This window comes from Barbus barbus, assembly GCF_936440315.1.
Source record: "Barbus barbus genome assembly, chromosome: 41".
Taxonomy (NCBI): Eukaryota; Metazoa; Chordata; class Actinopteri; order Cypriniformes; family Cyprinidae; genus Barbus; species Barbus barbus.
The window spans coordinates 21997358-22025004 of NC_136719.1; the positions used below are offsets into that span (position 1 = coordinate 21997358).

A 27647-nucleotide genomic window follows, 5' to 3' on the forward strand; every position below is an offset into this window, starting at 1 on the left:
AGGTCTGCAGGGTATGAGGTCTCCTCTCTGGCCACCAGACTGTGAAATGAATCCGCTGTCATAAGCTGATGCTCTCTGAAACAGGAGAAACAACTCAAGTCGACTCTCCTTGCTTTGCTAACTTATACGGTTTGCTTTGGGAATCATCGTGGGGACTGTTGGGAATGAGATAGACGGCTGTTATTGTGTTGACGGGCACGTTATGTAGTGTGTTGGGTTATAATGGTGACAGGAAAATACTTGTGCATATTCATTTAATTTGTTAGGTACTTTGATAATGCTTTCAGCTAGATCAAAGAGTGTGGTATTTGATGAAAAACAGTAATATTGCGAAATTTATACCATCCATCCATCCATTATCTCCCGCTTATCCGGAATCGGGTCGCGGGGGCAACAGCCTAAGCAGGGAAACCCAGACTTCCCTCTCCGGCCACTTCGTTCAGTTCTTCCAGGGGGATCCCAAGGCGTTCCCAGGCCAGCCGAGAGACATAATCTCTCCAACGTGTCCTGGGTCTTCCCCGAGGTCTCTTCCCGGTGGGACATGCCCGGAACACCTCCCCAGGGAGGCGTCCAGGAGGCATCCTAGCCAGATGCCCGAGCCACCTCATCTGGCTCCTCTCAATTTATAAGTAATTTATATTTATAAAATTTACTCTGCCGTTCAAAAGTTTGGGATCAGATATATATATATATATATATATATATATATATATATTTTTTTTTTTTTTCTATTCTTATGCTCATCAGGGTTGCATTTAGTTGATCAAAAATCAAGAAACAATTGTGCAATATTATTTCAATGTAAAATAAACATTTTCTATGTGAATATATTTTAAAATATAATTTATTCCTGTGATGCAAATTTTAAGCATCATTCTTCCAGTCTTCAGTGTCACATGATCCTTCAGAAATCATTCTAATATACTGATTCATTATCAATGTTGAAAACCGTTGTGCTGCAGAATATTTTATACTTTTTTCAGGACTTTTTAATAAATAAAAAGTAAAAAATAGAATCTATTGTAACAATATAAACCATTTAAAAATTTGTGGTCAGTAAATTTTTATTCTTTTTTTGAAAAATTAATACTTTTATTCAGGATAGTGATAGCAAAGACTTATATTGTTAGAAAACATTTCTATTTTGAATAAATGCTGTTCTTTTCAAATTTATTAATCAAAGAGTCCTGAAAAAAGAACCCCCAAAAAAAAAGCAGCACAAATGTTTCCAACATTGATAATAAAAGTAATAAATCATCATATTAGAATGATTTCTGAAGGACCATGTGACACTGAAGATTGGTGTAAGCCAAGGATGCTGAAACTTCAGCTTTGTATCACAGGAATAAATCACAGATTTTATACTTTTAATCATTTTAAATTCATTTTTAAATAATTCAGCAATATATAAATGTATTTTAATGTCACTTTTGGTCAGTTTAATGCATCTTTGCTGAATAAAATAATTTAAATAATTTAAAATGATTAAAATACAAAATCTGCAATATACACTTAAATTCTGAAGAATAAAATAAAAAGGTCATGAAAACTAACATTTTAAAATATAACCTTATACATTTCGTTTGTCACTTTTGGCCTTAACGTTTTTGGTCTTTACACTGTACTATATATATATATATATATATATCAAATTCAAGAAACTACATTATGATGCAACATTTATAAGTGGAGAAAAACAGGGCAACAGAAGCACACGAGTGTACAGTATAATGCCTTTATGGATGGCAGTTTTCCTTCAGATTCTGTCAAAGCAGAAGAGTCGTTCATTCCTCTTGTATGAACAGAAAGCGTTGAGCTCGTTTAGTTTTGAAATAAGACCAAAATCGAGGCGAGAGCTGTTACCTGTTGGAGCTTGCTAAGTTTAACTAATCATTCCTTTAAGAAAGGCAGCATGTCTCTCCATCATCCAGAGTGCTGCAGTCAGCTGCTGTGATGTGTAAGTGAGCGCTGAGGGCTCTGGGACCGCTGTAGGGGGTCGGCCTGTAGGAAAACCTCCGTCTGGCGCCCGTCGCCCCGTGGTCACGGGTTGCGGTTATGTAAGGAGATTACGAGGAAACGTGCGTGAGAGAGGAATGTCTCTAGTCTCATTGTCACCTTCGCCTCCCTCTGTACCTGCTTTATATTTATCACTGGTCACCTGCTCATTAAGATGTTAATATTTTAATTTTGTTAGCTTGTCTTGTAATGCGATTTGTTTTCGTCTTGTTTTTATTACTCCTCGTTCTTGCTTTAAGAATTACCAGAGAGTGAGTGATTATATTAATCAAAAGTTTTTGGGTCAGGAAGATTTTGTTTTTGAAAAATCTCTTGTTCACCACGGCGGCACTTTTTGTTTAAAAATACAGTAAAAACATTTTACAGTTTAAAAGAAATGTTTTCGATTTGAATTCATTTTTAAAATGTAATTTATTCCTCTGTTGCAAAGCTGCATTTTCAGCATCATTACTTCAGTGTCACATGATCCTTCAGAAATCATTCTGATATTCAGATTTTCTGCTCGAGAAACATTAGTGGAAACTGTAATACTCTTTTGAGGAGAGAAAGTTCAAAAGAATGTATTTATTTGAAATTAAATTATAAGTATCTTTAATGTCACTTTTGATCAATTTAGTGTCCCTACTGAGTAAAGTATTTATTTCTTAAAAATTTATATTTTTAAAATCTATTAGCTATTGTATTTTCTATATACGGATACATATACATATACAGTCGTGGCCAAAAATATCGGCACCCTTGGTAAATATGATCAAAGAAGGCTGTGAAAATTAATCTGCATTGTTCTAAATGCACAGACAATTTTTTTTAAAGGTTTTCTGACCCCGAGACTCAACTATTTTCTGCAATTCTCCAGCTGTGGTCCTTGGAGAGTCTTTAGCCACTCAAACTCTCCTTCTCACCGTGCATTAGGACGATATATCCTCTTCCAGGCAGTTTTGTCAAATTTTCTGTTGATTGGAAATTCTTAATTATTGCCCTGATTGTGGAAATGGGAATTTTCACTGCTCTAGCTCTTTTCTTAAAGCCACTTCACTAATTTGTGAAGCTCAATTATCTTTTACTGCACATCAGAAATATATTATTTGGTTTTTCTCATTGTGATGGATGATTAAGGGAATTTGGGCTTTGTTTTCCCTCCTATTTATATTTCTGTGAAACAGGAAGCCATGGCTGGATAATTTCATGTTCATAATCACCCTGGAGTGCTCAAAATTGTGAATATGAATGGTATGGTAAGCATATGAATATGCTTCATAGATATTTTACTCATAAGAATTTCTAGGGGTGCCAATAATTGTCCAATGTGTATTTGAGAAAAACTTTTATTTCATAATATTTCCACCCATTTTAAATTCTTATTATCCAATGAAAGGTTAGATTTAAAAAAAAAAAGATCAAAAGGATTAACAGTGCAGATTAATTTTCACAGCTTTCTTTGATGATATTTACCAAGGGTGCCTATATTTTTGGCCATGACTATATAATAATCGATAAACTTAAATTAGAAGAGTGCAAAGGAAAATTTTCAGAGCATATTTAGAATATTTTATTGTAATGAAATGTTTGTAAGTTTTTGAATTAGTAGTAGTTTATTTGTATTTATTGCATTTTGATGCAAAAGTTCACTATAACTATAGCTGTTCCGCTTTACAAAATTTACATTGTTTTATAAATTTGTAATTAAAGTAAAAATATCTGAGATTTATTTCTACACCTGAATAAGTTCACTTTGACAGTCTTTTTTCCAGCCATTTTAGAATATGCATGCATTTTTTTTTTTTTTTTTTAATATAATAACATTTTACTCACAACTCATAAATGAAAATAAATAAATAAAATAATTTCAACACATTTTCCTTTTCTCGTATATGTGAACAGCTGTGCTTGGTTGACCTCCAAATGTGGTGTAGTGATGTAATGCTCTATTTGCTAAATTAAGAGGGTGACAGCTTACCCACTGACACGTCTTAGCCCTCTTTGCCCTACTTTTCTGTATACTATAAACATACAATTTTCAAAGTCATAATTTTGAGTTGCTTGCACAATAAAAGCAGCGTTAATTGTCAGAAGTACGTCAGGATCCCTGTGCTGCACTAGCTCAGCCTGACCACTAGATGGAGGCAGAGAGACGAGGCTGTGTGTGTGTGTGTGTGTGTTTGTATAGGACAGAACTCTAACTGACAAGAAATCTGCTGTCAAATCATTAGTGGTGCTTTCTGAGATGACAAACAACCCATAACCCTTTAAGTGCTGTTAAACTGTGGAAAAAACTGTTAGCATCTTTAATACAAAGCAATAATAATACAAAGGCCCAGCTCGAGCCTGATGACAAACACATGGGTGCAGATGTCTGATCACTGTCTGTCTCAACTGCTGCTTAACTAGTCACGGCTCTTGCACAACAGTTGCTAATGTTGCTCTACAGGCCTTCAGACTGGTTTTAGGAGGATTTTATTAATTTGTAGTCTGCCGTAGGAATAATGCTGACAAGACAACGGTTAAATGCATGTCTTAGATGTTTTGGAAATACACTTTTAGAAAGTGCTTGCTTTCGACAGTTTCAAAAAATGCTGTGGTGTGCCGTTTGTGTAAATGTAACCTAGTAGAAACCTGTCACTTTAACTGGGTAATTATGGAAATCCTTGAAAATTAGCTGATTGTCGGAGACGCTGCCGGACGGCACGGCACATGCTGTGATGTGTTCCACGGCACAAACTCCAAATTCTGTCTGTTATTTTCTTATCCAGTATAATTTTTTTTGGAATTGATATTCTAATTTATTCGTTAATATGTTTAATTGCCATTATTTTTTTATGTTTTAATTGTCATTAATTTAGGTTGTAGTAATTTTTATTTATTTATTTTTAATTTTTTTTTGTACATATATGTAGACTTTAAACACAAATTTGTAAAATAACAGAAAAGGTACTGGCAGCTTATTGCATAGGACATAATCCAATAATTTTACATTTCCGTTAACTCTAAAATACAATGTGATTTTTAATTATTTTTAAAATTATTTAAAAAATCCTTCAAATTATACAATACATTTCCCCCTATTTTTACAGATTTATTTTTTTTAGCATATAGCTTTAATTTATTATTTCAGTTTTAATTTTAGTTACTTAAAACAATTTGTTTCAGTTAGTTTCTGTAATAGTTTTATTTTTTGTTTGTATTTTTGTTATTATTATTATTATTATTATTATTATTATTTTCATTATTATTGTTTGCATTTTATAACATTGTCAGTAATTAAAAATTTGGTCCTACTTTATATTAGGTGGCCTTAACTACTATGTACTTACATTTTCAATTAATAATTTGATACAATGTACTCATTGTGTACATACAAGTTTTTACATTGTAATTAATTTCTGTAATTACATTTATAATTAAACTGTTGCCTCTTAGACCTCTAAGGCCCCTTAGACCTTAACCCACCCTTAAACCTACCCATACCACCAAACCTGTCCCTAACCTTACCCGTATCCCACCTCAACAGCAGCAGAAGTGTTTTGCAATACAATATGACCACAATAAGTACATTGTACTTATTTTTTGATGTAAGTACATGGTAGTTAAGGCCACCTAATATAAAGTGTGACCAAAAATTTTTTTAGTATTCTGATCTTTAGCAATTTTATGTGCTTTTATAATTTTATTTTATTTATAGCTTTAATATTTATTTCAGTTTTAGTAATGTTAGTACTTACAATTATTTATTTTATTTAGTTGTCAAGATAGCATTTTTAATTCTCAATTATATAAGTTGAATTTTTTTCAGCTCTATTTCGATTACAGAATTTTTAAAATTGTTTTATAGTCATTTGGTTAATTGCTTTAAATTCTTTGTATTAATTTTCATCTAATATTTATATTACATTTTATTTCAGCCTTAATTTCAGTTTTATTTTGTTTAGTCTGTTTTAATTTTGTTTTTATAATTTTTTATTTTTAAAATTATTTTTATGTAGTTTTAATAAATTTAGAACTTCAACTTATTTCAGTTAGTTAGCAATAACACTTTTCTGATGTGATTCCCCCGAAATCTAAATGGCTAACGGGACTCTGGAGTCTGTTTGTCTTTCAGTTTGTGTCTTCTGGTATCTGATCGTGTTTCCGTGTGGAGACGGGGCCAGTCTGAGCGTGCTTCCATCACTCAGAGCCAATTACCTCTATTCACTTCTCAACAGGACTAGACAAGGTGTGGTTCGCCAGGGAGATACACCCCTCCATAGACAAACAGCTGACAGCTCTGTGTGTGTTTGTGTGTGTGTTGTGTGCTTCAGGCGCAGCAATAGATCAGATAACTGCTCTCACTTTCTCCATAACACCTCATCCTCATCAAAATCAATCCTCCGCCATCGAGCCGCCCACTCAACCGCCACTCTGAGTTTCCTTCAGGGAAAGCGTCCAACTCCAGCTTTTCCTTCTGTTTCCTTATTCCGCTGTTAATCTTTCTTGAGGCGTGCTGGTGAGTGATGGAGCGCATGCCGTCTCCATCAGCCGTCTTTTCTCATTTGTGTCTGTTCTTTTCCAGTTCTGAAACGGCCCATAAATATTTAGCTTTTCATTACCCTAATGATTCATGGGTAGCTCTGAGCAGCGGATGATGATCCTGCATGGCTCCTTTAAGATGCGAAATGAGCTGTAAGACAACGGCATGGGGCCACACAGACTGTTTAGACCATAGCTGACTTTGCATTTAAACTTTGGGCATTAAAGGAATATTTAATACAAAAATTTTCCTCGTTTGTAAGTCGCTTTAGATAAAAGCATCTGCTAAATAACTAAATGCAAATGTAAAATCATATACTCAATCTCATGTTGTTCAAACCAGTAAAGTGTGAGATAATGAAAGTGAATCAGGTCACTGATTATTAAACATTATTAAAGATTAACATCCCTGTCTAGCTCTTGTTAGCATGATTATGAAACATCAGTAGTGGTGTGTAATTTGTTAATGAATCTTTTTTTTTAGTTTTGAATCATTTGACCCAGTTCACACATGATTTGATCATTTTTAAGGCTGATTCAATTCTTAGTTCAAGTCACTTTTGGTACGCAACACAAATTTCGGTCTGTTTGCCACACAAATCTATCATGTGGCTTTTAAAATGAGTAAATTAATAGTTGTTTTTATCTTTTCAATGAATCATTTGATCCAGTTCGGTTCACACAACTGTTCATGAATTGGACTGATTCAGTTCTCAAGGTCTTCTCACTGAGTTTTTTCAGTTAATGATGATTTATTTTCAGTCTGTTTGCCCCCTAAATCCAAGTACTGGGGGGCGCCAGAGTTCACAGCGGGGGCGCGGGAGCAGATATACTTTGAGGTAGGGCTGGGTGATAAAACGATAACTATAGTTATAGTGATATAATTTTCCTCGATAAAACAAGTTCGATAAATATTCAATTTAATGTTTACGCGGCAAAAGCGGTACAAACACACTACTCATTTGAACCGCGCCACACGGACCATATCCGCTCGGTTCAAACAGCGAGCTGACTAGAGCAGATGTGTTTACTCAACCACTAAACAGCGCTGTGAGATCCAGTGAGAAGCGCTTGAATTCAGCAAAGAACACATGACTGGTATAAACTAGTTTAAATCCAGATAAAACCGCGCTGACAAACAGCAGAAAAACGCTGCGCAACGATACAGTCAGGCTTTTCAATCTACAAATCGCCATTTACCACGGATTTACTGTAGTAACACTAACTGCACCATGGTATTGTGGCAGAGATATGGGGCATTTATATCAAATTTATTAAATTAATGTAGATGTGTATTAAAGGGGTAATGGAGTGCAATTACAGGATATTTGTGATTAAGCTATAGGCTAGCGTTTGTGCTTTTATAATAAATGTATTTAGACTACTGTTTTACACATAAATAGGCCACCTATAACCATATAGTTGCATTTTTAACACATTATTGAAGTGCTATATGTGTGGTTTTAACTCTGGTTATCATGGTGTAATTTTATGCTACTATGGAAGAACAATAGTTAATTTTAATAAAACTCAAAAAATTTAATTTCACCATATAAAAAAGGAGGTTGTTGAAATTTTTACAGATGTTACCGATTCTGATAATGAACATAAATTTACATCTGCATCCTCAAACTTCTACTGTCAACTCAATGTCAAATGTGCATTTCTAAGAGACAAAAAATTAATATTACTGCATATATATATATATATATATATATATATATATATATATATATATATATGTATGCAGTAAGTTGGGAACCACTACCCTAGATTTTCGTATGGCTTTGTGAATAATGTCGTTTTTTTTTTTTTTTTTTTTTTTTTTTTTTTTTTATCTTTTAAATGAATCATTTAATCCAGTTCAGTTCACACACACACACACACACACACACACAAAAAATTGTTCATGAATTGAAACTCACTGAGATTTTTCTTTAAATAATGATTGTTTGATCCAGTTCACAAAAATGATTTACTCATGAATCGGACTGATTCACAACTAAGTTATCAACTTACAGACTTTAAAAAAAAAAAAAAAAAAATCAGTTTGTTTTTCAAATAAATATCTTGAATGAATTTAAAAATTTGTGATTTTAAATGTGTTTATTAATTCAACATTTGACTCAGTTCACAAACTTAATTGCTCCTGTTTGGAATTAATTCAGTTCTAAAGATTGAATCAACTAAATGACTCGGATATTTTCAGTGAATTAAGAACTAATTTTGGTCTGTATGTTCCAAAAATACTTCATATAGCTTGTTTGTTTTGAATTTGGTGTTTGTAATGGTCTGTTTGATCCACAAAAATGATTCGCTCATGAATCGGATTGATTCAGTTTTCAAGTTCAATATACAGATTACAGGCTCAAATATTCTCAGAAAAAAAAATATAAAACTGTAAATATATTTATATATAAATATTAAAAAAATTAGAATTTTGATTTGGATTTTTTTTTTTTTATAATTTGTTTGATCCAGTTCACAAAAATGATTTTCTCAAGAATTAGACTGATTCAGTTCTCAAGCTCATACACATCTTTTAATATCAAATCTGTCATAATGACATGTGGGAGAGTAAATGATGACACATTTAAATTGTAAGTGAGTTTTAGACATGGTTTTCCACATCCAGCTCGTTTGATATTATTTAATAAAGGTCGCATTTAGCACATTATTACTTAAAAACAAATTGTAAGTAGCATATTGGAAGGTGTAACAGGTTTTTTGTGGCAGCGTATGGTTTTGCACTCTTCAGTGTGTGTTTTCTGTCATCGTAAGATGTGTGCCCAGGTCGTAATTTTTCCCCGCAGATTGTAATGCCATTAAATAACCACCAAAAGCATAAATTCAGCTTTAATGGACAAAGGTAATGGATCATAAGATGAAATGAGCGGTTTCCTTCGTGCAGGAATGAGAGGATTGCTTCACTGTTGCGTAATGGTCATTGACCGCCCACCGTGGGAGCGTCTGCTGGCATTAAGGCCGGTGTGGTGGAGAGGATGTGGCCTAGGCACGAAAATCTGCCCGTCAGAGGAAGATAATGGCTTTTCAATGCAGAACGCGTGGGGTGTCTTTAGAGCGATGCACGAGAATGTTGTTCATCAGTCACGGAAACCACACAAGAGCCTTTTCATTCATCATATGGCATCAGTAGATTTGATTTTGTAAATGATGAAGCCACATGGATAAATGGCAAAATGAGGTCTGACACACATTTTAATCAATGTGTTTATCAACATCTGCATCATAATTACAATAGTTCCAGATAATACGTAATGCCTGGTCTTGGCGTGAGGTGTTTTCTGGGCAAGTTTGCACACCTTCTTGGGAAAGATGATGTTGTGTAATGTTTGTTTCTTAGGAAGGGACATTTAAAGCCTTCCTGCATTCTGCAAGGTGAGTAGTTGCTTCTCTGGTGCTGATGGAGAGAATCAGCTCTGAGATTTTTGCAAGAAAACCTGAAAAACGTATTAGTATGAGACAGAAATGTGACCTACAAATTTGCAGAAACTTGAACTTTGGTCCTACTTAGCTTTTGCTATTTGTTAAAATGCAGTTAGGTTCCTTGAACACATCCAGAATTAGCACTTGCCATACACTTGTTTTCTTTGAGTTACTGCAAGATTTTCAGACTCAATTCAGTGTATTTGTCTCACAAATCTATATTGAGACTTTTGAAATTGTGAATGACTTTTTTTTTTTTTTTTTTTTGGGGATATGTTCAATGAATCATTTGACCTAGTTCTTTAAAAACTTTAAATTAGAACAAACGCTCGTTTTCATTGAGTTGGATCTTTTCAATGAATCGCTTGAATCGGACTGATTCAGTTCTCAAGATTAACTTGCTCACTGACTCAAAGATTTTCAGTAAATAATGGACTAATTTTGGTCTATTTATATCACAAATCTATCATTTAATTTTTTTTTGGAAATTATGGTAACACTTTTCTTAAAGCCTTTATGTATAATGCATTACAAAGGGTTTTTAAAGTGTATTTATTATTATTCATAATATGCATTGTATTACATTGTCTTGTCGTAAATAATTGGAACCGATTTTAAAATGCATAGTGCAACAATGAATTTATAATGTTTAACTGTTGTTGCGATTATGCATGACATTGTACAATTAATTATAAGGTGCATTACAAGGCATAATCAATGCAATAAAACTTGTTTATACAGAATAATTTTTTTTCTGTTGGATCCGTTCAATTAATCACTTGACCCTGTTCACCAAAAATTATTTGCTTATGATTTGGTTAAACTTTACATTTGTTGCACAAACTTGCACAAAAACTTGGATTGTGTATGATGTTCTGTTCTGTCTAATTGCAAATGTGCTTGTAACCAATATTTGTGTTATATAAACTACCTTTTTAAAAAAAGAAAGGAAAAAAGATACAAAAGATTTCTATTTAAAATAAATGCTGTTTTTTTTCCCTATTTATCAAATAGTTTTGGGGGAAAAAAAGTTTCCACAAAAATATTAAGAGACTGTTTTCAACATTTGATAACAAGGAATTGGGTTTGTCAAGCTAAAACTCACTGGTAGACAATCATGGCGATGGAACAGTCACGACCCATGAGCAGGATGGGCCTGTGTCCTTGTGTTACGACAAAAATGGCTATATTGTGTCAGATGGGCGTCAGCTGTGTTGAAGCACTTGTGCTGCATCTTCCCAATTGCTTTGCCCGGAGCACCTGATCCCCTCAGGTAATTGTGTTACTGCTGTCTGCCTCTTAAAATATAGACTCTTTTAATTGAGGTAGACAGCAGGGGGTTCTGGACGATGGGACGCTATTCCCCAAACACACACACACACACACACACTCACTCACTCACTGTCTCTCACGTAAGAAGCTAATTGTAGAGGACTTAAGAGAAGCTCAGCGTGGTTTACTTTGAATGCCAGAGGAACAGTGAGTTTTGTTTAGGAAGCTCTGGAACCTCAGATCCGTTCTAGTTGGCTAGTTAGAGAGTATGTTTGATAGAGATGGACTCGTTATGACTCATGTGGACTAGTACGTCAAGTATATTTTACACCCTAAGTATCTAATCCTGGAAATACAATGCTGATGCAATTACAAAGCAGAACAAAAACAAAGCCTCCCTTTCAGAGCATGTTTTGCTGAGGTTTTATGCAGGATTGTGGTAAATCTTTGTAAACTAGCGTCGTGCTGTCATCTGTTTGGGGTTCATTAGGATTTGCTCCTCATATGTTTGACTGACAGGCCTTATGTGACATGATCAGCTCTGCGGTTGTTTCGAAACATTGTTTGTTTGAGCATCTCAACCGGCTCAATACAGAAATGTTGGCACTACCAATGATGCCAGTTTGAGATGATCTGTTGTCAGATGAGAGTGGAGTGTTTGTCTTAAAAAAAAATTATTAAAATATAAAAAATAATTATTTTTGCAATTGCATTTGGTGTCAGTAATGGTGAAAAATGGATTTTATTTATGTATATTTTTAATATTTGTATAAATTTTAATTTGCATTTTTATTATGTTGGGTAACAGCTTATAATAACTTTAATCTAAAAAGTCTAAGAAAGTCTAAAACTTATTTAGGGTCCAAAACATCCAGATGCATTAAGGTAATAAAACTTGGGGAGAAAATCTTCTTCATTTCAGGAAGTCATTATAATATTAACAATGCAAAAATTTAATTTAAATTTAATTTAATATTTAATTTAATAAGTCACATATGACATTTTTGACCTTGAAACATTTGACCTTTTTAACTAGGTTCCAAAATTAAAGGAACACTCCACTTTTTTTGGATTAAATCAGTTTTTCCAGTAATTAGCAATTGTGCAAATAAAATTAATTCTGTTAAACATCATATGCAATGTCTAATCTACAGCCATGTTCACAAAATTCCCCCCCGACAGCATGATCAGGGGTATTGTATCAGCCTAAAGGGGCTAATTTTGTGATGACGTCCATCTGCCTGTTATTTGCCACACTTGTAACGCTTACTAAATAAAAAAGAAAAGAAAAGCCCATGAAATGATTGGAGTTAAAAATATTTATATTACACAAGATACCAGCACAGCTATGTGGCAAATTAAGGATAATCATCCACCCTAATAAATCATTATATTCAATTATATAACAACAGAATGCCAGGACTGACCAGTCAGAATGAATTCTTTCAGAGCTGCTCATTAGAATGTATTTTAGAATTTGTTATCAGTATGGACTATCGTTTTTAGGCTTCCTCCTTTACCTTTTTTAGCACTTTTGCCAGATTGTAATAATCTCTCCTCCTCAAGAGTCCATTAAAGCGGTTCATGTGAACTGATTAACAGATAAGCTTCATCTGAAAAAGAAGCAGTGTATGTGCATTGTGTGTGTGAGAGAGGATAGTGGGAGTTTTTTCGTAAACACACCCCGGGTCTTCAGTCCCGACTGACAACAAGATTATATCTGGTGTCTTCCTTCCTTATAGAGATGCCAGCAGTTAAATAGTCCCACAAACACCTTCAGGGTCTGCACTCACGTTGGAAGAAACGACACCAGGGGTAGAAGCATTCACCTTGTATAACTCACGCACACATACGCACACCAGCTTACGGAGTTATTAGATTGAAAGCAGCCCGGTTCAACAAATCCTGCCAGACTGCAGGAGGACACTGCAGTTTGATCCAGAGGGAGAACAGGACAGCAGTTTGACGCACAGAGGTGTAGAGCAACATGCACACATGCAAACACGCATGCGACTGTGGCCGGCTGGCGGTGAGTGCATCTAATGGCATGCCAGAGAGCTGTTCCTTCTAATCATTTGGACGTTTTTTTAATGTTTGGTCATTTATTTTTCTTGGTTATCATGTGATGCATGCGTAATTGTTATGTTGGCATTGACTGTGCGTGAGCGTACAGAAATTTCAGGAGAAAATTGCATGGATTTTTGGATCGTGATGAGTAGTGGGAAGAGTTTAAACATGTTAAAGTAAGTGGGGTGAGCGTGCAGGTCTGGACTGGGGTAGGACAGCTTGAACCACTTGGTGCTTCAGTGGTTCTTCACTGTTTTTTTGGCATGGCTGAGGTGTGCTATATAGCACCAGTACCATATACAGAACATGTTAAGCTCCTGTATGGTTCTTCAGTGGTTCTTTGGGGTGATTAAGGTGCTATGTAGCACCACTGCCATACAAAGAACCTGTTAAGCCCCTTTAAAGGTTCATTACGAGCAAAAGAACCACTGTTGGTGCTGTTTAGCACCATTTTTGTTGAAGAAATACAATGCAATATGGGACCTCTTATGGTTCTACATAGCACCATTTGACAGATGTTGTATAGCACCTTTAAAGATATGGTGCTATATAGCACCAAAAGTGGTTCCCCTATGATTGAGGCAAGAACCACTTTTAGTGCTATATAGCACCATTTTTCTTTAAGAGTGTATACCATGGTATTCTTCCATGTACTATGTGAATAGCACAGTACTTAATGACTATCGTAATCATATACCATGTTATTACTATGAATTATTGGACATGTACCATGGTGAAATAATTGTTCGTTGAATTGTTGTTTTTTTTGTTGAGAAATAAATTTTGACTAAGTATTTACGATATGTGACCCTGGACCACAAAACCAGTCTTAAGTAGCACAGGTATATTTGCAGCAATAGCCAAAAATACATTGTTTGGGTCAAAATGATCGGTATTAAGTAAAGATTGTTCCATGAAGATATTTTGTACATTTCCTACCATAAATATAGCAAAACTTAAATTTTGATTAGTAATATGCATTGCTAAGAACTTCATTTGGACAACTTTAAAGGTGATTTTCTCAATATTTAGATTTTTTTTTGCACCCTCAGATTACAGATACTCAAATAGTTGTATCTCAGCCAAATATAGTCCTATCCTAACAAACCATACATCAATGGGAAGCTTGTTTATTCAGCTTTCTTATGCCTGGTTTTGTGGTCCAGGGTCACATATATAAAATACAATGGACTATTTTACCATATATTCTCATTACCATAATGTGAAACAAATTCTTCTACTTTATATAATATATATTCTCTGTGTGTGTGTTTGTTGAATTGTGGTGTTTATATATATATATATATAATATTACAAAACCAAGCTTCTGCTGGCCATTCCAGTCCTCTGACCTGAACCCTGTAGAAAATGAGTGAGGTGAACTGAAGAGAAGAAGCACCATTATGGAGCTGGGAATCTAAAGGGTCTGGAGAGATTCTGGATGAAGGAATGGTCTCTGATCTCTTGTCAGGTGTTCTCTAACCTCATCAGGTATTATAGGAGAAAACTCAGAACTGTTATCTTGGCAAATGGAGGTTTCAAAAAGTATTGAATAAAAGGGTACCGTTAATTTTTTCTAATGTGTATTAGAGAAAAACATTAATTTCATAATGATATTTCCCCCCATTTTAAATTCTTATTCTCCAATGAAAGGTTAGATTTTTGTGATAAAAAAAAAAAAGATCAAAAGGATTAACAATGCTATTTGCTATATGAACTATTTGATCATATTCACCTAGGGTACCAACAATTCTGACCGTGTGTGTGTGTGTGTGTGTATATATGTGTGTGTACAGTGCCTATAGAAAGTCTTCATACCCCTTCGTTTTTTCACATTTTATGTTGCATTATGTTAAAATGCTTTAAATTACTTTTTCTCCCACATAAATCTACAGCCCACTCACCATAATGACAAAGCAAAAAACGGATTTATCTCAATTTACACATTTATTAAAAAGGAAACACTGAAAAAAATGACATTGAACAAGTCTTCATACCCTTTGCTTTGACACTTTTTAAATGTAGATCAGGAGCCAGGATTCCAGTTTCACTGGATCGTCTTTGAGATGTTTCTATACTCCGACTGGAGATAACCTGTGGCAAATTCAGTTGATTGGACATGATTTGGAAAGGCACACACACCTGTCTATATAAAGGTTAACAGCTGAAATGGATGTCAGCAACAACTAAGCCATGAGGTCAAAGGAATGGCCTGCAGAGCTGAGAGACAGGATTGTGTTGAGACAGATCTGGGGAAGACTACAAAAAAAAAACAATTCTGCTGCGTTGAAGGTTCACAGGAGCATTTGGCCTCCATAATCCTTAATGGATTAAGTTTGAAACAATCAGGACTCTTTCTAGATCTAGCCTCCTGGCCAAACTGAGCAATCGAAGGAGAAGGGTCTTGGTTAGAGAGGTGATCAAGACACTGATGGTCACTCTGGTTGAGCTCCATGATCTTATATAGAGATGGGAGAAACTTACAGAAGGACAAACATCACTGTAACACTCCACTAATCTGGGCTTGATGGCAAAGTGACCAAACTCAAGCTTCTCAGTAAAGATACATGAAACCCTGATTGGAATTTTAAAAAATACACCCAAATAACTCTATGAAAAAAAAAAAAAAGATTCTCTGGTCTGATGAACATCAATTCCTTATTCGTGTCTGAGAGAAACCAAGCACCATTTATCACCTGTATAATACCATCCCAACAGTGAAGTATGGTGGTGGCAGCATCATGCATTGTGGGTGTTTTTCAGCGGCAGGGACTGGGGAAGTGATCAGAGAAGACGGAAAGCTGAATGCAGCTAAATACAGAGATATCCTTAATGAAAACCTGGTTCAGAGCGCTCAGAACCTCAGACTGGGCTAAAAGTTCACCTTCCAGCATGACAGTCACCCTCCGCACACAGCCAAGACAATGCAGGAGTGGCTCTATGAACGTCCTCGAGTGGCCCAGTCAGACTTGGACTTGGAACCAATCAGACATCTTTGGAGAAACCTGTAAATGGCTGTCCACAGATGGTCCCCAGCCAACCTGACAGAGCTTGAGATGATCTAAAGAGAAGACTGGCAAAAAAACAAAACGAATGCGGATGTGCAAAGTTTGTTGCATCATACCAAAAAAGACCTGAGGCTGTAATTGTTGCCAAAGTGCTTTAAGTTTTGAGTTAAGGGTATGAAGACTTGTGCAATGTCATTTTTTCAGTGTTTCAGTGTTTAAATTCAAAGTAATTTAAAGCAGTTTAACATAATGCAACATAACAAAATGAAGGGGTATGAAGACTTTCTATAGGCACTGTATGGATGGATGGCTTAAATTGTGAGGTTTGTATGTATAAAGTTATTATTAGTTGCATGGCTTATAATGTATGATTTACATGCATAATTAAATTACTGTATTAACGTAATGACAGTGGCCAAAAAAATCTCAAGATTAAATCCTCCTGGTGCATTATGGTAATGAAGCTTTAGGGAGAAAATCTCCTACTTATGTCAGTGTGAGAACATTGTGCTGTGTTCTTCATTTTATTTTTAATCTTTTTTTTTTTTTTTTTTCTTTTCATTTAGCATTTTAACTTCTTTTAACTGTTTATAATACATAAAAAAATTAAAAAATTAATAAGTTATTAAAAAAAATTAAGCATGTTTGTTTCAAACAGATCTGTAGTTCATATACATTAATATTTATGTGAATATATTTCCATACGTTCACGTGAAATTGTGATCTAACAATTTTCACACTGTGTATTTAATTAATAAATTTTTTTAGTTTTAGTTTTAATATTTTTAGCTAAAATATTCTAATTTATAAAACAAAGAAAAGCTTTCAAATAAAATTCATATGAACCATTACAAGAAAATTTCAAAAAAAATAAAATTAATAATGGCAAATGTCTTTTATGTTAGAAGTTGTTTGGTTTACAAACTACCCCCAGACATATGATGTGGTTAAGCAATTATGTGAGAGTAATTACGCAACTGAAGCCACAGCCAAACATCTTTCGACTACCTTTCTAACAATTTTCACACTGTGTATTTATTTAATTTATTTTATTTTTAATATTTTTAGCTAAAATATTACCTTGGCCTTGTAAAATTTCTCTCTCTCTCCTGTCATTTTCAGCTCAGAGAGAACACTAACTTTGAATATAGCGTTCCTTCTCCTTTCACTTCCTTCTCTCTCTCTCTCTCTCTCTCTCTCTCTCTCTCTCTCTCTCTCTCTCTCTTTCACTCCCCCCTCCCTCTTTCCTGTATGTCAATTCCTCCTCCTATTCCTCCCCTAAAGCTATGGATAGCAGCGTTGCGTCAGAGTGGAGCTTGAGACTGCTCTCTCAGCGCACTTGACCGAGTTTGAGTAGAATGCGTGCAGCTGCTGGTGAGTTTTCGCTTCTGTCTTCTTCTGTCTACATATGTCTCTGGTTACCCAGCAGATGGCTAGACATTATGCTTCCTAGGGTTTTTCCTTCTTAAAAGTCTGTTTTATGTCATTTACATTATTAACATTGAGCGATTTTAATTTCAAAGCATGTTTAACCAAATTCATACATGTTGAACTATGCAATCGTTGTCTCTAATTGGGTTTAAGCTGGGCAGTGTTTGAGAGATCACGATTTCTGCAGTTTGTGAAAATTGTGGTTTCATTTAGTTTTTATAGCAAACCAAAGTACGAAATACGGTTTGCTAAAGTTTTTCATGGTGGATTTAGAAACCAGTTTCCAAAAGCGCATTGTAATTAATAATCTTGCTCACTTCTGTAATAATGGTGGCTGTTTTCCAGGTGTGGGTGTGTACATGGACATTTGCTTTTGCTGATGCTACATGTTGAAACACACTAAGAGGAATGTTTCTAGTGAAAAAGTGAAGTTAGTTGGTCTCCTTTAGCATGGATGGACTTATCCTTTTGGTCATTCTCAGTTAATTTTTCTTGAGCTCTTCCAAGTCAAAACGGCATTCAAGTGTTTTTATTTCAAATTGATTTAATGAGCATCTGCAATGCAAGACGTCTAGCTTCATTTAGGGCTCTGAAATGTGGAAAACTACTGGTAGACAATTCAGAGATGACGAGAAAGCTTGATAGAATATCCTTTATTTAATGGACATGAGACCTTGTGAACCTTGTCCCACAGTTGGTAAACTCTATTGCCCTGGAGTGAACTTTGCTTTTGGAGGGAAGTGATTGTGTAGTGGCTTGTATGTGAACCACAGGTTTAAACTCAGGATTAGTCACTCAAGGAAGTTTTGGTCCTTTCATGGTGACCATATAGGCCTTTGATGTTCTTGGTACGTAAGCATGGAAATCCCACACCACTCTGCAGACATTTGTCATCAGCTTCTGTGAATAGGGTGGTCTTCTCAGACTGTTTGTGGCTGGTCTACTGTGGTCCGTGGTTGGCTAAAACCATGGCATGACAAGGAGAAGTTTGTCTGAATGTGTTCTTTTGGTTTCACCTGCTTGACTGTTGAAGCTGCAGGTTAATTTTAGAACGTTTAAACCAAAATTCATCTTCTAAAATGAGGGCTCGATCACTGGGGGCCTCCATAATGGAGCTTGTTTTGGTAATACAAGGTTCTTTATTGGCATCTATGGTTCCATGAAGAACCTTTAGCATCCATGGAACCTTTCAAGGGGTTATTACAAGTGGCAAAAGGTTCTTTAAATTATTAAAACATTCTAGAAAAAACGGTTCTTTTAGGAACTGCTCACCGAATGGTTCTTCTATGACATCACTGTGAAAAATCCCTTTTGGAAATTCTATTTGTAAGAGGAGTTTGAATTGTATCAGCCACATTGATTTCTAAGAATATCACCTGAAAATGAAAATTCTGTCATCATTTACCTTTATCATTAAACTAGTGTGACTTTCTACTGTGGAATTCTGAGTAATACATTTTGACGAATATCCAACACAAAAAAAATATGTAGGCCTAAATTTGAATTGAATTGCATGTCAAATTTTCATTCATTTGGATTACAAAGTTTTAACATAAACTGACTAATAAACTTTATGTATGACTGACAAACAAGAGAACTAATAAACACAGCTAGCCATATTTTAATGGTTATTTGATTTTTATTTTTTTATGATTATTTAAATAAGATAGACGCAAATAGTTTTTAATAAACTCATGATTTTTAGGGTGCAGAAATCTTACCGATTTCTAAGTATGACTGATAGTTTAGTTGTTTGTTAAAACGGTGTAATCCAAATTGGTGGAAGTTTCATATCCAATTCAAATACACACATCTTAAATTTGGGCCTAAATATTTTTGTGGATATATATTATATATATTTAGTGGATGATTTTTGTTCATAAAAGCAATGCATATTGTGACCAGTGCTTGTCTAACTTCAAAAATGTCATAAAAGTAGTCCATATGACAGTTTTCTGCTGACTGAAAGTCTTTGGTTTTTGCATGTGTCATAATACTGCAGTAGCAGCTCAGTCTTGGTAAATTTAGACTGTGGTCTCTGTATTCTGACACATGCATGTAGACCACTTTTATGGTAATGCGTTCTTTCCTCTTAATTGTTCCGGATGTCCACTGACCCAAGACTGTGACCCGTCAGTCACTAGCCCCGGTCTGCATACTTCTGTGACTTCTTGTATGCTGGTAATTTCCTTGCCTTAGTCCCGTTTCATCTCTTTTAGAGATATACGAATACTAGCTTACTGCATACTGTATATAATGTATCTAAAACTTTGCATGTATAATTCAGTCGGTAGTGTCCAGGTATCAATATAAATATTTTTCAGGTTTGTGTAAATTTATGGCATTTCGATTGGGGGGGGGTCCCTTATAGGCCTTGTAATAATCTTGAATAATAGTGTCTTATTTATTTGATTAAAAATACAATAAAAAAACATTAATATTATTCCAATTTAAGATGGAAGCTGCTTTCTATTTGGATATGGATATGGAATTTCTGAAATTAAAATTTGAATAATTTCTTTACAATCATTTATGATCGTTTTAATGTGTGCTTGCTGCTAAATAAGGATTGTGTGTCAAGTATGCTATTCCGAACATGGCCATACACATTTGTTTTAGGTTCTTCTGGTGCTGTTGGATCATTTTCACATACATGGAAGTTCTGGAAAAGTTTGCCTGTAGCCAGTTTTCGTATTTTGGTTCGGAGGTATAAGAGATGATGTGAAGTTTTGGAGTGGATAAAATTGTTCATTTATGATAAAAAAGACTAAGCTAAAAAACCATATGGACTCACAGCTTGTTCAAAAGAATCGCAATAATGTGGCTTTCTGTTTTTAGCCCCAGTTTAAGAGAACTCAAAGAAAACAAAGCATGGTGAACCAAACTAATATAACGCCGCCTTGGTTTGCGTAAATGCCTTTTTATTTTTTAATTTATTTTCTTTTAAAGTGTACTTTATGGGCCAGACGCTTGTCTTGGAGTCAACGGTTGTGGCAAGTATGGCAGTTCTCCATCCAGAGCAGTCTGGTACTGAAAAGCCAATGCAAACTGCAATAGCTCTGATTTCCGTTCCTTCAACGGTCGTGTTTTTCTCTAAACACTCAGATCCAGAGAAGTGGAAAGATGTTTGGCTGTGGCTTCAGTTGCGTAATTACGCATTCACATAATTGCTTAACCACACCATGTGTCTGGGTGTAGTTTGTAAACTAAAGAACTTAGAACATAAAATACATTTAATTTAATTTTAATTTTTAAATTTTTTGTAATGGTTCATATGAATTTTATTTTAAAGCGTTTCTTTGTTTTATAAATTAGAAAAAAAAGTTTGCGTATTAGAATGTTTTTATCTTTTTAAATATATAATTGTCTAACAGTGCTTTAAAGGTCTTTCTTTTTAATACAAAGCAGTATTTGCTTAAATATATCAAAATAAATAGATATAAAAAAAAAATACCATTCAGAAGTTTGGATGAATTAAGATTTGTTTTTTGTCTGTTTATTTTATTATCATCATAATAATGCTTATGCAACACAAGTTTTCAAGCTTTTATGGAAAATTGGAAAACTTTTATGGAAAATTTTGGATATGCTTCATGTAAGTTCACACCCAGCTCTGTTTTGTGATGACATGCTCATATTATATAAATGGAAGAAAAATCACTAAGTCTTCTAACAGTTGTAGCACAACTCTTACTCACTTCTCAAAATGGTTGGGTTAGTGTAGTTAACTGTGTTTGTTTTAGCAAGTGTAGCTTGACTGATAACTGTGTTTTGGTTTAACTCAAGAGGGATGTGAATCAGCGTTATATGAGTCTGTATGTATGTTTGGGTCTGTTGTGTTTAAGCAGCAGCGTGTCTGTGTTTATAGACGTCACGGGAATTTCAGTTCCGTGAGTGTGAATCAAGACATTTAAGGCCGTTTAGTGATTCACATCGTTCTCTCACACCAAGTCACCATGATGCTGTCAGGGTTGGGCTGAATTTAAGCCTGTTTTTTAATCATCAGGCTTTGTGTGCTTTAGGATCATTCTGAGTCAGTGATTTTGTTCAAACATGATATAAAAGCTGTTTATTCAAACAGAATATCTAGTTTACTTGCTCTTAATTTGCTCAAACTGACTTTTTAATTTGATGCCACTAACCTGGCATTGTCTTAACTTTCTTATTCTATCAACTCAGTTCCGATTCAGCCCACTTTTGTCATTTTTTTATGTGCAGAATATATTGGACACTCAGTGAACAGGTCCTTAGGTGTGGTGTCTGAGGTTGAAGCTATGGCAGTGCATGTGAGATATTTCAAAATCTATTGCACTGACTGCAATGATGATTCAGTGAATTTAGTTGGACTCTGAAGCTGATGTCACAAGTCAGTAAGTTTCAGGACTTGTTTGGCCTTTTGTCACAGACTCGAACTTGTGGTGTCCGTGTGAGCACTGTAGCTCAATGCTTGCTTCAATTCTTGTATATTCAAGGTGAGAGAAGTCTAGAGTACTGGTAATCTATCGAAGAGCTTGTTTACTATTTTTTTGGGTGTGACCTTCACTAACTCCTCTATTTAATTATGCTTATGCGCATTATCAGCTGATTTGAGGTGCAGTCATGTGATTGTGTGATGCATTTGCATGCATATGTAATGTATGTATAGCACAGGTGGGCTTTTGCCCTGTGAGTTTTAATTGATGTTGTTTTAAGTAAAATCTAATCTAAGAGTTTCAACTCTTCCTTGTCAAATTGAAGTCAAGCTATTCTATGAAAATGTGTTTTGCTAAACTTCATTATGAAAGTCTGTGACTTTGAGTTAATATCAGCAAGCTGTCAGGTCGTCTACATCCTAGTGCACTCCTAAAAGTTCATTTTTAACACATGCATTTAAAAGGACTTTGAACTTCCTGGACAATAGATCAAAAATAATGATGTCTTATGTTGCACTGCATATTTTTTGTTCAGTGAAATGCTCTCTAGTATGAGTTTTTGATATGTCCCACCCAAATTTCCTGTTTTAACACAACACAGAAAACTGTACTTAAGTGATTTCATGGTGTTTTCAAGTAATATAAGGGGACAGTTTATTTTTTTTTTTTATTTATTTTTTTTTTTAAATGTATAACAATCCAATAATATTCAGTTTTACAATCAAAGCTGAAAACATGTAGGAGCAGTACATCTGTAACAAAACCCTGATATGTAGCATTTTTATATGGATATAAAAATATAAAATACACTACCAGTCAAAAGTTTGGAATAATTAAGGTTAAGATTTATTTTTAAATGTTTTTGAAAGAAATCTCTTATGCTCAACAAGGTTGCATTTATATGATCAAGAAAACACTAAAACCAGCAGTATTTTGAAATATTATTACAATTTAAACTCTTTTCTATTTAAATATATTTCAGAATTTTTAGCAGCCCTTTCTCCAGTCTTCAGTGTCACATGATCCTTCAGAAATCATTCTAATATAAAATCCTAATTATTCCAATCTTTTGGCTGGCAGTGTATAATAAAACAGTTTCTATTTCTAAAGACTATTTTCTCTTAGTCATTCAACACTCACTGTCACTCTGTTCTATTTTCCAGTCTTTTGTTGCTCACACATAATTTCATTCGCCCTTCAAAAGGGTGAGGGCAAATTTCTTGTGCGGCTTTCCATGAAAGGAGTGATTAAATGCTGGCATAATTATCTGTGTGTGAAAGAGGGATGAAAATGTACATTATGTAAGACCGCTTGAGCTGTGCATTTGTATGGAACAGGTGCTCAGTTTTGCAGCAGATGGATTAATCCTGCGCTAAAGGACACTGCACTTGACTTTTGGCCTGAAACGCTTCACACTGTCTGCACAGCACCCCCTTCACCAGATATGTACAGGAGAACACGCTAGCCAAATAGAGACCACAGAACCTGTTCACCATGGGTCCCCTTCACTCCAGATCATCTTTGCAGATCGATGCTGATGAAATATTAAAAAACTCTCAGGCATGAAAAGCTTTTGCAAATCAAGGCTTAATTGCTTGAAAGATTATTGAGGGGGGCATGAAATTATTAAAGCATACATAACATCATAATCCTCAGACATGCTCTGATAAATAGGGATGACTGCTGCTATTGTTTTATGTGTTGTAACCAAGACTGAAACAGGTTTCCAGTGATTTGATTTTTGAATTTTGATTTAAAAAAAAAAAAATTGGGAAAAAATAAAATTTCATTGGGCCCTATATTGGCAATAATGGTGCCATGTGTGTCTGAATTCAATAAGCCCCTCTGAACGCTTGTGTGTGTGTTCACAGCTGTCTGTTTCTCTCTGCTGTTCACTTACATTCACCTCCACACTCCAAACACATCACCCCTTCCTGAGGCCCATGGGTAATCCAGCAGAACTTCAGAATCAGACAGCACACACACGCACACTCAGCTGTCCTTGGCTTTGATCCCTGGCCAACTGTTTGGTCAGCATGTAACTTGCTTGAAGTCTCTCGATTTAGCTGTTTCAGAAAGACCCACTCAATCTCTGTTCCTGTTCCTGTTTCAAAACTTAGAGAACTTCCTACCTACAGCATTTAAAGGCAATTATGGGTAGAGATCAGGGTTATTCTAGTAAACTAAAAGTGAAAATAGAACTAAAATGCACACTGCTCCAGGTGTATGTTCATTACTGTGTGCACACTTGGATGGGTTAAATGCAGAACACAGATTCTGAGTATGGGCCACCATACTTGGCCACACTTCCCTTTCCTTTAAAATCATAAAAATATGCATTTTTTTCATTATTTGAAATAAATGTTTACTAAAAATAAAATATATAAATTATTTCAGCTTGTTGGCAAGGTAACATTTCTTATTTTAACTTGATTTGCTAAAATAACTAAAACTAAATTTAATAAAAACTATATAGACAAAAATGCAACAATTGCCAAAACTTTATCTAAAATCAAAATGAATAAAAACTATTATTTAAAAAAGAAATTATACTAAAATAATACTGGTAGAGATGCAGTTTTACATTTGGAATATCTTCCATATTCACTTTTAGTTAATTTTTAAAAACAGTAATTATTTCATAATACATTTAAATGCAATTTTATTTGTGTAAGTAGTAATATATAGTAGTATTTCAATTAATTTTAGTTTTAGGTGTTTTATTTTTGTACAAAACGGTATAAATCTTTTAATATTAGCCATTTATCAGTTGTCTTACCTACCAAATTATGGATGTGCTGCAGGTGCAAAGTCCACATGTTTCTATCTCAGTCCCAGAATGCACCTCAACCCTGGTTTATCAGTGGTGTTTTAGTATAATTTATAAACTATAGTAGTATTTATTAATATTTTAAATTAGCTTTTATTTTTATACATTTGTTTTCCTTTTATTTTAAGGTTTAGTGTTTTTAGTACTTCAAAATGAGAAATGTTGTCTTGGTAGCTAACTGAAATAAATGTAAGTTTTTCATCTAGTACTTATATTTATGCTATATTTCAGTTACTAAAATTATTTTAATAATTTTAGATTTTAGTTACTATAACAATGATTGGAATCAGTTGGAGTCGAGTTTTGTAGGGTACATTTCATAAAGACTAAATGTGTTTAGACTCTTGCTGACTGTGTAGAGCGCTTCAAATCAGTAGTATGCCATCTTAGAAGATAGCTGCCTAAGTTGGGGGGAAGCTCACTTGATGCAGAACTAGCCTCGACTTTTCACCTCAACTTCCTTCGTCACCTCTCTCTCTCCATCAGTTCACTGTAAATAATCACTGAGCGCGTGTGAATATGTGATTGTGCGCCTCATGTCACTGCCCTGCAGTCAGGTTCACACTCTCAGCCAATCTGTAAACAGTGATGAGTCCCTCGTTCTCCTTCAGATGAATGTGCCGTAACTCGTCGAAGAACATGAGTCGCTCCCGGTGATTCAGCTTGGCTCTCCAAACTCTTTTCCTGACAGTTATCATAGCAGTGGCTCACGACAAACACGCCGTTACATGAGCAAACAGGCTGTTCTGTTGACTGCTGTGTTTGGAGAATCTCTCAATCGACTGCAGGAAGTTTTACTGTAAAGAGGAATGACCTGTCGTGTGTTATGTTGTTTATGTATATGTATGTTTTGACCTGTCTCCTTCACTTGGTGGTTGGACAGATTTTGACCCATCCCTACTGTTGTTGGTGACCTTTGTGATCTGTTGCCCAAAAAGCTTTAGCAAAATTTGTTAGCATTCTTTTAAAAGGGCACCACTCTTTTAAAATATCTATTATTTTATTTTATTCACCTGACTATTTCTGCAGACTCACCTTCCCTTGTCACCTTCTAAATTCTGTTTTAATAGATCATTTTTAATATTATATCTTTATTACTGGTATTATTTTTTTCTCATTAAATTTTTTATTTTTTTCGCAGAATCCCCTTGTGGCCTTCTGTTTGTATGTATTATTTATTTATTAATATTTTATTTATTATTGAATGTTATTTTATTTCAAAAACTGACACTCTGCTTGTAGCCTTCTAAATTCAGTTTTTTTTATTATTATTTTTGATTTTATATCTTAATATTTTATTTATTAGTGAATAACACTTTTTATAAAATTTTATAAAACTGAAATTTTATTTTTATTTATTTATTTTCAAAAGACTCCTCTTTCAGGCATCTCAAGATCCCCAAACCCCAATTTGAAAACCTTTGCCCTAGCCTAGTATGCTATGACCATGGAAACCCAAAAATGTTGCTTGCTTTGCAGTTCTTGCAACATTTGCCCATTTAATTTCCACATTTATGCAAATCTATAAAACTCTGAGATCCAAGCATGCACAAATAATTAAGTTTGTTTTGGCCTAAAGTGATTTGTGTAGTCACATTGACTCCATATTTGACCATTCGTGCCTTTAAAGCTGCTGAAGCTTCGCACAAAGTCCCAGCAAGCCCTTGAATCTGAAAAACATGAAAGTACACCTAACCTAATTGTGCTCATTGTGGTAGACCATGTCATGCCTATTACAGAAAACAAGGCCCATTTAAAAGCAAGCGCTATTTAAAAACTTTATAGAGCCGAGACTGCCTTTCTTCCTCCTATTGAGGTGGAGTCCAGTCTGAAAAAGAGATGAGCCAAATCTAATCTCCACCGCCCCATCAGATGGGTTCATGAGAGCGCACAGATGATTAGCTCCTCAGATTAGAGGGGTTTTGGACATCTGAAGACTGATTTGGTTGTTGGGGAAGACCAGGACTACCTTTAAACCACCCTGCCCCCATGAGTGCTTAACTTGACTAGACACAGAGGGGGTGGGCCAAGATTAATTGGACCAAATCTTGTTGGTTCTTTGGGGGAAGGGGATGAATTGGGACCCTTCCATGAGATTTTGGGGTGTGTGACTGTTCTGAAGCGCTATCCTTTGCCGCCATGGACCGGTGTCCAACAAATGGGGCGGCCTGCACACATCCCATGATATGGAAGGTAAGAGGAGGGGACGGTCACATATGACCTTCCCAATCATTTAAATATTTGGGATTAGTAAGATTTCTTTTGGATGAAATTAATACTTTTATTCAGCAAGGATGTATTAAATTGATCAAAAGTGACAGTCATATATAATGTTACAAAAGATTCCTGTTTCAAATGAATGCTGTTCTTCTGAACTTTCTTTTCTTATCAAAGAATCTTGAAAAATATACCACTGATACTAAGAATTTAGCATAGAATGATTTCTGAAGGATCATGTGACATTGAAGACTGGAGTAATGATGCTGAAAATTCAGCTTTGCATCACAGGAATATTTACATTTGAAATGATATTCTAATAGAAAATGGTTCTATCTTGTTTCTACTGTAGTACATGTCTACAAACATGGTAACTATATCAAAAACAATGTTTTTTGCAAATTTACCATGGTATTCTTGAAAGTGCTTTGGAGTTGCATGTAA

The 27647-nt window shown here is 34.8% G+C and overlaps 1 protein-coding gene across 3 annotated transcripts in view; it reads left to right on the forward strand.

Moving 5' to 3' along the window:
• Nucleotides 1-27647, forward strand: part of LOC306860646 (pleckstrin homology domain-containing family G member 5-like) — a gene marked incomplete at its 3' end in the record, with an annotated part of 81813 nt that overhangs the window by 17048 nt on the left and 37118 nt on the right. The window contains exon 1 of one of the 3 annotated variants that reach the window (XM_079402453.1): nt 17620-17687. The exons of the other annotated variants lie outside the window; for them this stretch is intronic. Of the gene's footprint in view, nt 1-17619; nt 17688-27647 lie in introns of those variants that run through there. 3 annotated transcript variants of the gene reach the window in all.